Genomic DNA, 13,201 nt, shown 5'->3' on the forward strand with positions numbered 1-13,201 from the left:
TTCGGCCCTTGCGGGCAATGAACTCCTTCCTCTGCTTTATGAGCTTGGGAGAGAGGAAAGCACAAAGCAGAAACATCTGCATTTCTGAGCCCTCTCTGTGAGAATAACCCAGAGATGCTGGGAGAGGCACGTGGAGGGAAAGCAGCCCTTTTCCTGGGATTAGCATCCCATTACAGCGGTGCTCTGAGGACACAATCTGATTTATTTATCCCACAGTTTAATCTGGCTATAAATGCACAGCTCTGCTACTGGCAAACACAGCCACTGGACCTGTCCACCAGATTTCTGCCCCGAGCCACAGCCAGCAGCAAGGAGAAAGGACTCACATGGTTAAGAAAATCACCTTTTAAATTCACAAGTTTGCACCACCAATTGCGGGCCTGCTTTTCAACACTGCTAGAGGACTCGCCCATCTTTTTCACCACATAAGCCTGCTCAGAGCTAAGAAATATGTACAAACTTGTTTTAAAAGTGGGATAATTCTTCATATGTTGCAGAGTAAGCATGGCAACCAGCAGAAATCAGATTTACAGAGGTGGAGGTCAGGACCTTTCTTTTTATGAAAACCAATCTAGTCAGAGATAGCTCTACTATAATTTCTATATTGAAACTTCTTCATTTCCTCCCTCTTTGAACTCTGAATCATGAGAATTAAAGGTCAGTCTCAGCTTTTAGATTTCAGGCTGTTTATTCTGATTTTCCTTCCTCTGGCAATCATTACAAGAGCGTGTAGTGACAGGACAAGGGGTAATGGATCCAAACTGACAAAGGGCAGGGTTAGATGGGATATTAGAAATAAAATTCTTCCCTGTGTGGGTGGTGAGGCCCTGGCACAGGGTGCCCAGAGAAGCTGTGGCTGCCTCATCCCTGGAAGGGTTTAAGGATGGGTTGGATGGGTTTGGAAAAACGTGGGACAGTGGAATGTGTCCCTGTCCATGGCTTAAAGTCCCTCTAACCCAAACCATTCTATGATTCTGTGATTTTTCCTGATAGCACTGTTCCTGGAGAGGGATTTATTATGCCATTAAAGTTTGTGTTTTCCTCCCCTTCTCTCCAGAGCCTGTAAGTGTCTGTGAGATGGGCACACTCAGCCTTTATAGAGTGCCTTTATGGAAGTTTGAGGCACCACGTGTGGAGAACACCACCAAGATTTCTCCTCCAGCTGCTGCTTGGTGAGGAATAATGCAAACAGAGACTTCCCCAGGGAATGAAGATCTTGTTTTCATGACAGCTTCTTTGATTTTTTTTGTTTTTTAAAAATACAGAAAAAGGAAGGGAGTGTAATTACACAGAAATCTGGCTAAGGATAATTGCTATTCAGAGCATCCCACGAGGCCAAAAAAGGCCTTGGAGGGCAGCATATTTAACTCAGAACAGAAATGCTGAATATGTGTGAGTATTTTATAAATCACAGGTGTCACCTCGTCAGGGTCTTTATTCTGAGTGGTTTTTTCCCCTAAAAACCAGGTGAGATTCAGATGTGACCTGAACAGGGATGCATACGTGGTGCTGTAGGAAATGTGTGCATGTGCGGTTTTTAAAAGGTTTTAGAAGTTCTTATATGGTCTTACAGGTGCACAATCACCTGCTATGTAATTTATAAACTTCTGCTTTGCATTTTGCTATTAAGGTTCATATGGTTTCACTGCAAAACAGATTCCCACAGGACTGAGTTTTAGATGCTTCTGAAAGTTAAAACCAAAGATGGGCTTGATCACAAAAGGAAGTACTAAAATAGAGAATTCACTGTTCTTTCATATTCAGCTCGTGCTTCATCACTTCAAGCTCTTAGAAATAATATTGCTGAACATTAAACACGTGGATTTAAGCTTAACAGTGTCAGGAGGGAAATATGAAGAGTTTTCCTTTGGATAACATTGGCTTTGCAAGTGTTGCATTAAACCTTTGAGGGAAATGGTGTGTGCTGCATGTCAGAAAGGATGTGTGTGCGTCACAGATTTAATCACCAGACTATACATTTAACCATAAATTTATCATCATAGAACCACAGAACAGTCTGGGGCGGGAGGGAACTTAAAGACTCAAAGTTGTTGCAACCCTTCTACTAGGGGAAAGGACATCTTCCACTATCCCAGGTTGCTCCAAGCCAAACTTGGCCCTGGGCACTACCAGCGATCCAGGGGCAGCCACAGCTGCTCTGGGCACTCTCAGGGCCTGCCCATCCTGAACAATTCCTTCTTAAAATTTAATCTCAGCTTGCTCTCTGACAGCTTAACAGTTTTTAGGTATATTCACTTTACACATATATGAATAAACATATATTTTTATTTTTTTTTTTGGTAGGATCTCTTGTTTGAGAACAAACTTTGCATTTAACTGAGTAGAAGTTTTTAGCTCTTTAGCCACGTTGGTGGTGCTGCTGCCATTCTGAGCCCGGAGCAGGGCAGAGGATGCTCTCTGCAGCCTGCCAGGTGTGCAGCAGGACAGTTCTGTCCCCAGCCTCGGCAGCACCGGAGTCTCCTCGGGCTGACCTTTACCTGCACACCGGCACACGGGACAGCCCGAATTCCCTTCGGAGGGCTCAGGAGGGGCCCAACTCCTCCTGGATTCTCTCCATCCATGGTAGGGGATGCCCGGGGGATGCCCTGCATCCCTCCGCGGGGGGTTCCGGGGCGCACCCCCCGCTCTGCTCGCAGCCCATCCCTGCACTCCCATCCCGGGGGTTCCGGGGCGCACCCCCCGCTCTGCTCGCAGCCCATCCCTGCACTCCCATCCCGGGGGGTTCCGGGGCGCATCCCCCGCTCTGCTCGCAGCCCATGCCCGCAGCCCATCCCCGCACCCCCACGCCAGGGACACCCCCTGCACCCCCGGCAGCCGCGGGGCAGAGCCGAGCGCTGCACTCCGCCTCCTGGGCTGCGCAGCGCGGCCGGGGAGCGGCGGGGCTGCTCCCACCCCCTTCCTCCTCCTCCTCCTCCTCCTCCTCTCCTCCTCCTCGTCCTCCGCCCCCCTCCCCCAGGGCAGAGCCGGCGGAGGCGGCGGGCGCGGGGCAGAGCCGAGCCGAGGCGGCGGAGGTAGGAGCGCGGGGATGGGATGGAATGGGATGAATGGGATGGAATGGAATGGAATGAATGGGATGAGATGGGATGTCGGGAAGGCAGGGGGGTCCCCAGGCCGCGGCTCCCCAAGTTTGCAGGCAGCGGGACTTTGCGGGAAGTTGGGCAGCGCCGGGCACGGCTCGGCTCGGCTCGGCTCGGGGGACGCGGGGCTGTCCCCGCTCCCCGCAGGCTGCGGCACCCAGGGCGCTGCCAGGGCATCCCGGAGCCGCGGCTGGAGCGGGGGAAGGCGGCAGGAGCGGGGCCGTGCTCCCGGGACCGCGGGGACAGCGCACAGACCGGGCACAGGGCGATGCTGTCACTGCCCGCAGCCGTGCGGGGTCGGGGACAGCGGACACTTGTCCGGGGGCTCTCTGACAGAGCCTTTCCATCCCGGAGCGCATCCCTCCCAGGAACCAGCGGGGCGTGCACGCTGCCCATCGCTGCGAATGTTTTTGGGTGAAAAGGGGGATTTCTGAAATGCAAGCTGCTGGCTGTTAAAAATAGCTTCATAGCTGCTGAGAATGCAGGCAAGGTTCAGTGACGGGTTATTATGGTCAGAGTCTGTTAAGCAACAATTCACCAGCTGAACTTTGGCGGTCTCATATATAAGGGCTTCTCTTTTTCTTCTTCTTCTTTTTTATTTTTTTAAATTTTCCTCTGCTGCTTCATTGTAATACTACGGCCGTACTCTGCAGGGATCTCAGTGTCTTAGGCACAGATTTGTAGGTTAATAGGATATGTGAGAGTATTGCTTGGATGGTGCATCCAAACACCTACCAAACTCTCAGATTTGGAATTGAAACAATTTTTTATTTTATTTGTTACATCATTCTGTGGCCTAAAGTCCCCTTCACACCGACTTCCTTGCATATGACATCAGAATGGTTTCACTTCTTGAATTGTTAGCCAGACCAAAACCCCATCATCATCATCATCATCTCCTGTAGAACAAACATGTTCTTTTGTGTTCTGAGACTTAAAAGAAAGAGCGAAGTGGCCAGCTGGGCACATCGCAGATTAAATCTCAAAGTTTGCTGGAACTGTTCTTGAAAAATAAATATTTTTAAGGTTTAACTGCAAATGGTATGTGCTCGTTTGGATAAACAAACACCTGATTGAACAGCACTGCACTTGATACTGACTGGGGACTGCTTGATCTTTGGCAGAGAGGGAAATTTCCACCAATAAAACATCCCCAAGTGGACATGAACCATACATATATATTTATATCTGTGCTATTTATAGACATAGATATGTTTTTTATATACAGTCACTCACAAATAGTGAATCTCACTTAAAACCAGCAAACACTAACAGAGCAGCTGCCTTGAAGCCTCTTTTTGTCAGTCATTAAAATGTTGTCACACGTCTCGTGCCCTGAGAGCTTCTCTGCTGCTGCTGGTGCCATTTCACTCTTGGGCATTGAGTCAAAGGATTCATCTGGCTCTTCACGTGCCAAAAGAAAGAAAATCAATTTGAATGCAGAAAGACTACTTGTATGAAGATTTAGTAGTGAAACCACCTTCTTTCTTTCCTTTTTTTTTTTTTTTAATAGCACTTAGATCCCGTGTCTGTGAGTTGCAGCCACTGTGCAGTTCTGAAATCAATAGGAAAATAGTTTTATGGTTCAGATTTTGTCATAGGAGGACTAATCTCAAATTCAGAGTGTTTTATTTGGTGGTTTGTAACAGGAACATGATCAAACAGTGGAGATTTACATTGCAAAACACTTAATTCCACTAATGCAATGGAAGGCAGTAATGGATTTTTATCTTCATTGCTAAACTAAAAGCAGGTATCTGGAAATCATATAAATGAGAAGGGTGAAGCAGGCTACCATATTTGAATTATTTCATGTGGTTGGAAGGGAAGGAGGAAGGTGTGTAATCCACCAGCAGCATGAGCAGGGATTTCATGTAGGCATAATCACAGAGATGCAAATAAGGTACTGCTTATGTTCTATTTTAACATTATTTCAAGCAGGAGCTCTGTGAGAAGGGGGAGTTTCAGTGCTCAAAGCTTTTGTTGGCAGCCCAGGTGATCTCACTTTTAGGGATGGGCTGGTACTAAAGCACCTCTCAAAGCACTGGTTTGTGTTGAAGATCAAGTGGGGTGGCAGCAAACTCTGCCAAGGATTTTATGTGGAATTCCTCTGCTGACTAGGAAGGGAATCCTTCCTTTTATAAACTACTTTTCCTGCACTGATTTCTTCCTTATTTGTGCACAGAGCAAAATCTCAGTGTTGTAGCTCAGGGCTGTGTCACCACCGGGTGCTGATGGAATTTGCCCCGAGGTGAGCTGGCAGCAGAGGGCTGATCTCACCTACATGACACATGGATTTAGGAACTTGGAACACCCAGCTGTGCTTCTCTTCCAGCACAGATGCATCACTTAGGTAAAGAAAAACCATGACATAAACAGATACTGATATCCCCCTCTCCCCCCTAATTACCCCGACAGTTAATGTATATCCCACAGTCAGAAATTCCAAGGGGATGTGCTCTTAAATCACTCAGTGCTGCCCTGGGTACTTACCTGATGGGGAACACTGCTTCAGACATCCCAGAGGGTTTGCAGAAGATGCACCCTGATTTGATCTGGGCTTGTTAATTGCTGGTTTTAGACTCCCATTTTCCCCTTTAACCCACCTGGTTTCCTCCATACCTCCCACAGGGAGAGGTAATTCTAAATTCCCAATTTACTCCTTGGCTGGAGTTTTGTTGCTCAGCTAGAAGAATCCAAAGTGCTGTGGAAAGCCACGGTAGATTTCCAATAGGAGAGCAGTTTTTTCACCGCTTTCCCCCACAAATTAGCATTTCTTATTTATTTATGTTTTTAGTGAAGTGCCCTATTTTTCTTGTTGACCAAGTGAGGTGTAAGATCTGGAGTCTGTACAGGGGAAGGGATCTGTAACCTGCAAGTTCTTGTTGTGAGGCAGCCTGAACTGCATCCATCTCTCCCCTTACACTGCAATTTCACTAAAATTCTAGATGATTTAGAGCTTTGCTGACCCATTCTCTTAAAAATTTGTGTGGCTGTGTATCTGACAGAAAACATGTTGTGTTTGTCCCCACAGCCTGCTGGGTTGTGTTTCCCAGGCTCAAAGACATGACTACAATTCTGTCCTGGTGCCTGGGCTGGGTTTTTACAGGAAAGGGAGCCAGGGAAGCTCCCGAGGAGGTGGAGAGCCTTGCAATGGGAGCTCTGTAATCCTTTGATTACACAGCTGTGCCTGACATGCCACTAAACAGCACTTCAGGGGCAAGCAGTTAATGTAGCTTTTCCATGGAATATTTATTAATTTATGTTACACCTGGTTTCCAGCAGCTGTTGAACGTGGATTGTAAGCTTTAGATTTAAGGAGCATCCTCTGAGGGTGGAGAGGCAGGTGATGCCTTGCAAGAAGGAACAGAAGGAAAAGTGTTGTGCTGGTGGCAGTGCCAAGGCAGCTGTGAGGAGGATGAGAGGCCTGGTGAGGTGGTGGATGCGGACAGGAGCGAGGCACACTCTGTCCCCTCTGGTGGCGGCACACAGAGGTCACAATCTCAGACTGGTTCGTGTGGGAAGGGAACGTGAAGCTCATCCAGTTCCAACCCTGACACCTCCCACTGTCCCAGGTTGCCTCAAACCCATCCAGCCTGGCCTTGGGCACTGCCAGGGATCCAGGGGCAGCCACAGCTGCTCTGGGCACCCTGTGCCAGGGCCTGCCACCCTCACAGGGAACAATTCCTTCCCAATATCCCATCCAACCCTGCCTTCTGTCACTTTGAAGCCATTCCTCTTCTCCTGTCATTCCATCCCTTGTCTCTCTCCAGCTCTCCTGGAGCCCCTTCAGGTGCTCTAAAGTCTCTCTGGAACCTTCTCTTCCCTAGGCTGAACACCCCACTGTGACGGTGTTCCCAGGGGTCCCAGGATGAGGGAAGAGACGAGGATCTGACTCCATGTTTCAGAAGGCTGATTTATTATTTTATTATATATATTACATTAAAACTATACTAAAAGAATAGAAGAAAGGATTTCATCAGAAGGCTAGCTAAGAATAGACAAAGAAAGAATTATACCAAAGGCTTGTGTCTGGGACAGAGATTCCGAGCCAGCTGGGCTGTGATTGGCCATTAATTAGAAACAACCACATGAGACCAATCACAGATGCACCTGTTGCATTCCACAGCAGCAGATAACCATTGTTTACATTTTGTTCCTCAGGCCTCTCAGCTTCTCAGGAGAAAAAAATCCTGAGGAAAGGATTTTTCAGAAAATATCATAGCTACACCCCACTCCCAGCCTTTCCTCACCGGACTGATGCTCGATCACTCTGAAATCTCCTGCACCAACTCTCCAGCCCCAACCTGCTGCCTCTTCTCATTCCCAAATCCACCTTCCCCCAACTCCCACCACAGCCTGAAACACTCATTTCCCAAACCTCTGCACCTGGCTGCTGCCTTCCTTCTGTCCTTGCCCAAAAATGAGGTGGCCCACCTCAACTCCAGGCACATTTTTGGAGCTCCTGGTGGTGTGACCCTTCCCCTGTTGGTTTGCTGAAAGCAGCCACAGCTCCTGCAGCCTTGGGGATGGTGGGGGGCACGTGGCTGCCTCCTGTGCCATGGGTTTCCTTGGAAATGAACCCAATTCTGTGGAGAACTGATCCCAGAACTCGCTCTCTTATTCCACTGCATCTGATGGGATGGAGTGAGGGAGCAAGCCAGGCTTTTATTTGTTTCTATATGAAGCAGCACCAGATACACACTTAATGTTCTAAAACTTACTATGCCATCATTTACTCATAAAATAAGCTCAGTGTTTTATAAATAAATGGGGTTTTGGGCCAAATTTGTATCTAAGGTGGGTTGTTCCTCACTGTAAAAGGTGCAGATCTTTACCTAAATAGCAAAATACTCAAACTGACATTTTCCATTTGCTTCACGCCTTCCAGTAGGAAAAAATAAGTTTCATGAGGAGATATTTTTTTCCTGTAGAAAAACCTTGATTTTCAGTGTGGGTGAATGTACCCTGCTATCTAACCATAAAATTAGAAAAACTGATGAGAGTGAAAAAGCCTTTTGTATTGTTATATTTTGCTTTGGTTTTTGCATTTATTGGTGTTTGGCTTAGATACAAGTTGAAGCTAGACTTGTAACTTCTCAGGATTGCATGGAAAAGAGGGAAGGTCATTTCTTTCAAACAAGTCATTGAGTTACAGGTGAGCGTGAGCTTGAGCTGGGAAGAACTCTGAGGTCAGACAAGAGTGAAGATAAAATGCAAAGTTCAAAGTCATACAGAGGAAACAAGATAAGACTGCTTTGAAAAATGAAAAACTACAAGATACAAAGGCAAAGAAATATAAAGATTTATGGGCAGCATGTATACTCCGGAGATGGAAGAAGCCTCACAGTGTTGAAAGAGTGCTGTGAGATGGGCAGCACATGGATGTGAGTTTGTAATATTGGATGGTTTGCCCAGTTTCAGGTCTTGGAACAGTGTGGAGAAAAACCACTTAATTCAAGTGCTTTAGAACTGGCACCAAATGAGTAGCGAGATACCAACAAATAGGAGAGACCTCAGGAAAAAAAATGTAGCAGAAATTAGGATTCTGCAAGGTTTTGCCCATAATTTGGAGGAAATACAAGCCCAGTGTCAACCTTGCTATGCCTAAATTTGGATATAATGGTTTGAGTGCCAGAACTTATTAATCCAAAGAAAAAGGACTCTCTGACTAGGGCAGCCAGGAGGTTTGTCTGTGTAAAGCTGGAAATAGGAGGAAGTGGAGAAAGATGGTTTAATAGTTTATTAGGAGAATGTATCACATAATGAGATGGGTTTGCCTGCAGGCCCAGCTCCTCACAGGGGAGCTTCATCTCCTGAAATTCCTTTAGCAGCTCTTAAAACCAACACTTCCTTGCAAGCCCATCAAACACCTTATCTAATATTCCTTCCCTGCCTCTTTGATTTTGGCTGCTTTTTAGTTGTAATTTGTCTTTTTTGCTCAGCTCTGTAGATATTAGATAATGTTAAACAGATATTGGTAATGTTAAGTAAATTAAATGGATAATGAATCTCAAATTTTTAAGTTCATAATTTTGTAGATGTATCTCACTGTGTTAGGCTGGTGATTGGGTTCCTGCTCTTGTCTTCCACCCCTTCCTGGCACATTTTTAGGGCTGCTGCTGTACAGCTTATCCTTGGGATTGCTGAAGCCTTAGGACATTTCTTGGGGCTGCTTCTGGAAAGGATTTTGGGTGCTGCTGTTGCAATAGGAGAGGAGCAGGTTTTGAATGTGTCCATCAGGTGTGGAGCCCGTGCCCAGGTAATTCCAGGGAGGGAATGCTGGTTTACACTCTAAGATTGACACTTTCAGGATCAGGGATCCTCTGCTTGCTTTGTGTCTCCCTGGAGCTCCGGGCTGGGATAACACCGAGACATCTGGGTTGTAACTGCATCCATTGCAGGCGATAAAAATTCAGATAAAAACCCTGCTGTGTGTTAAAGGCTGCCAATAGAAACTGCAGCACGAGATGCAGTGATGGGCTGTTAATTTAAGAAGACAAAAACATGTTCTTGAGCACTCCAGCATGGAGTACTACAGCTTCATGCCCTGAGCGACCCATCGGAGCTGTTCGCAAAGTAAATAATTTAGATGAAAAGTTTCATCAATTATAAAGCTCTGAAAACACTTTCTCAGCTTCAGGATTAACTTGCCTGAGGATCAGATAAGGATAAATCAGAATGAAACCACTATTGTACTTGACACTTAGTATTAGAATTACTTTGCAAGGCTATTTATACCATCTTTTAAAACAAGAACTGAGATGTGAGAGGTGAGCAGGAGGGAGGGGTGGAATCTGAGCTGATCCTCTCGCTGAGGAAAAAGGAAATAAAAATTTGGCTGATGTCACAGGCACATTTTATGAAAAATCATTTTCTTAGGATTTTTTCTCCTGAGAAGCCTCAGGAACAAAATGTAAACATTGGTTATCTGCTGCTGTGGAATGCAACAGGTGCATCTGGGACTGGTCTCATGTGGTTGTTTCTAATTAATGGCCAATCACAGTCCTGCTCTCCAGACTGTCTTTGTTATCATTTCCATTCCTTTTCTATTCTTAGCTAGCCTTCTGATGAAATCCTTTCTTCTCTTCTTTCAGTATAGTTTTAATATAATATATATCATAAAATAATAAATCAGCCTTCTGAAACATGGAGTCAGATCCTCGTCTCTTCCCTCATCCTAAGACCCCTGCCAACACTGTCACAGTCTGACATCAGGTTATTTTAAATAGGGAAGTTTTTAACCCTTCAGAGTAGGTTTTTGAGTGTTTATGAGGAGATCAGCAAAATGAAAATAAACAGCAGAGTAAATGCAATCTAAATTGGTATCCATGGAAATCCCATGTGGATTTATCTGGCATTAGGCTGGATCAGGAGTAATTCACCTTTTGGGCTTCACTGGTGTGAGGGGACCAGGACGTGGGAGTGGGAACAGTTTTCCATTTGTTTTGGAGGGATTCAGAGCCCTGTGCTCAGCAAGGAGTGTGGCAAGGCTGGGAAATCTGGGTAACAAACCAGAGCTTGTCAGGGAGCAGCTTTGCCTTGAGTGAATACCTCTCTCAGATGGCTCCACTCACCTGCTGCTCATCCCCGTTTCAGCTGCACAGATTGAGCATTCTCCTGGTTTAGCAGCAGAGCTGGAATGGTGCAGTAACTCATTCTGCTGTAGTACAGGGGAATGCATAAAAAGCCTCTGCTGAGTTTTGATAGTGTTTTCCTGTAATGATACCCATTAAGTGAGTGTAGTAATCTCTCCAGTTTTCCATTTTTTTTTGTCTTGCTGTGCTGGTACATTGGATAATGAATGAAAAAAAAAAAAAAGAGAAAAGCCCTAAAAATGTGCCATGAAAATGCTGATAAATATGTAAATGCCAACAGTATCTTTTCTGGACTATTACAATTCCTACAAGCTAAAGCTTTCCAAAACTGCAAAATGAACAGGCACTTGATGACAATTAATATTTATGCATTAAAAACACGCCTGTTAGTGAAACAAGAGTATCCCATCCATCATCACTAAACATTTTGCAGTGCACAACTTTAATACCCTCCTTTCTGTATTGTGACAGCAAATAATTCCAAGATAGCAAATATCATTAAGTTGCATTTAGCAGAAAACTTGGAAGGTTTCAAATGAGATAACATAAACCCTGTGTTCATTCCAAACAGCAATTCTCTGGATGAACCTCTGCCTTCATTAAAGTCACTGAAATGTCTTCCTGCTGACTTCAGCATGCCAGCATTTCAAAAAAATAAATTGAAATGGGATCTTTAAAAGTTTTCCTCTTGATGAGTGGCTGGAGCTAAAGCCATTCAGCTGTGCTTTGCTGTGCATATGTTATTTAGCTCAGCCAGGAGGGCTCGAGGTGAAGATAATGTCTGGTGGGGATGAGGGAATGTGAGCAGGAAATAATATTTCCCTTTGAAATAATCCATCAGTAGCTGTGCTGTCCCAGAGGCCCCTTTTTATGGAGATGCTGCAGATGTGGAGCCCCCTTTCAGTGCTGAGGGAAGCCAAGCCTGCAGGTGGACATTCCTCTTAAGGATATTTAGGCCTTAAAAGTGATGGAAAAGCCCCAAAGTCCAACTCTTTATTTATTGCACTGCGGCAGGGTAGAAGTGCAGACTTCAGGCATGGCTTTGGGGACATTTTTAGCTTTGTCCTTTTGGCATCAGGGGGTTTCTGTGCAGCAATTGAATAGGAGGAAGGAATTAATTAGATTTAGCCATGTCAAGCTGAAAATGAAGTTCCTCCTTGCACATCCTTCGAGGAACCCTCCATGGTCTGGATTTAGCTGCCATCCGCTCCATTTTTGCTGCTATATTTTTGGACTTCCTCTGCTGATAAATATTTAGAGTCTGTTTATCTTTCCTCTCATTTCTGTTACATAGTGCTTGCAGTTATTTTTCCCCCCCCATAAATACTTATTACTGCAGAAATTAGTGTTGCAAGGCTTGATATTGCAGTGCCAGCAGTTTTGTAATTTTAATTGAGGCTGGCTGACAGTACTTCTATTAATTATCCAGGAGAGGCTTGTGGCTTTCTGAAAGAGAAGTGTATTTCTGGCTGGAGGAGTTTGAAGGGGAGTAGTAATTGCTTGATGTCTGGAGTGCAGGTTTAGGTGCAGGAGGCTTGGCTGGATTAGATGTGGCCATTGCTGAGGATCAATAAAGCATGAAAAGGGGAAAAGCTGTTTCAAATTTGTAAAAGTTGTAGCTATCAGGATGCTGCTGAACTCAGAATGAAAAATGCAGCTGTTTCTTTTGGGTTTAATTAAAATCCAATGAAAGACAATTCAGAGAGACCTAAGTTGATATTAATTACTTTGAGCATGTGAATAATTGGACCAGGTGAAGGATTTCCTTCACAAAATTCTGCACAGCCTTTTCTTACAGCCTGGTTCTATGTGATTCTTACTGATCCTGCCCAGCTAAATCTTAGTGCTCTTTTCCTGTGCCTTCCAAATTCCTTTGTGGAGTTGTGTTTTTCCTGATGTGAATATGACAGTCCCACTTTAATTCGATAACAGCAGTTGTCACCCTGCAAGAGGGATTGTGATGCCCAGGGGCCTCAGAAGTATCTGCATGAAAATAAATAAATAAAACATCTGAAAAGCTTTGCTAAGAAGCAGTAAATTTAAAAACTGATTTGGTTACCAGCATTGAAATGAGGTGCCTTATTCTATTACAGCATAAAGCCACCAGATGTCACTTATTTTGTGCACCACTCTTCTGGGCAGAAGCATGTCTTTGGCATGGAAAAGATTAAAACAAAAAAGGACAACATACTTTAAATGGCTTTGTTTCTCTTTGTGTTCCTAACTGGCAACTGTCTTCCTTGATAAATATTTTCATCTTAAAATAGATCATATAAACTCATTTCTCACAGATCAGACAGACTTGCATTTTTTATGAGCCTTAAATGTCAGCAGTGCCATTTTGAGAGTCAGTCTTTAAGAAAATAATTAATACGCTTACTCCATTTTTCAGAAGGGGGAATGCACATTTTACGGAATGGATGGTTTTATTTTTATGAACTGTTCTGTCATTAAAGGCACCTCAGCCAATGGCTCACACAGATATTCATCTTCAGCCAAGTTAAA

General features: G+C 44.9%; 1 protein-coding gene across 1 annotated transcript in view; it reads left to right on the forward strand.

Annotated features, from left to right (window-relative positions):
- Window positions 1–2,989: 2,989 nt before the first annotated feature.
- The window catches only part of CHST15 (carbohydrate sulfotransferase 15), a 45,876-nt gene continuing 35,664 nt past the window's right edge, over window positions 2,990–13,201 (forward strand). The window contains exon 1 of the mRNA XM_054277333.1: window positions 2,990–3,032. The gene's annotated coding sequence lies outside the window, so the exon portion shown is untranslated. The remainder of the gene's footprint in view (window positions 3,033–13,201) is intronic.

Source organism: Melozone crissalis, unplaced genomic scaffold (assembly GCF_028551555.1).
Source record: "Melozone crissalis strain CALT ecotype California unplaced genomic scaffold, PUWL_Pcris_2 ptg000019l_1, whole genome shotgun sequence".
Taxonomy (NCBI): domain Eukaryota; kingdom Metazoa; phylum Chordata; class Aves; order Passeriformes; family Passerellidae; genus Melozone; species Melozone crissalis.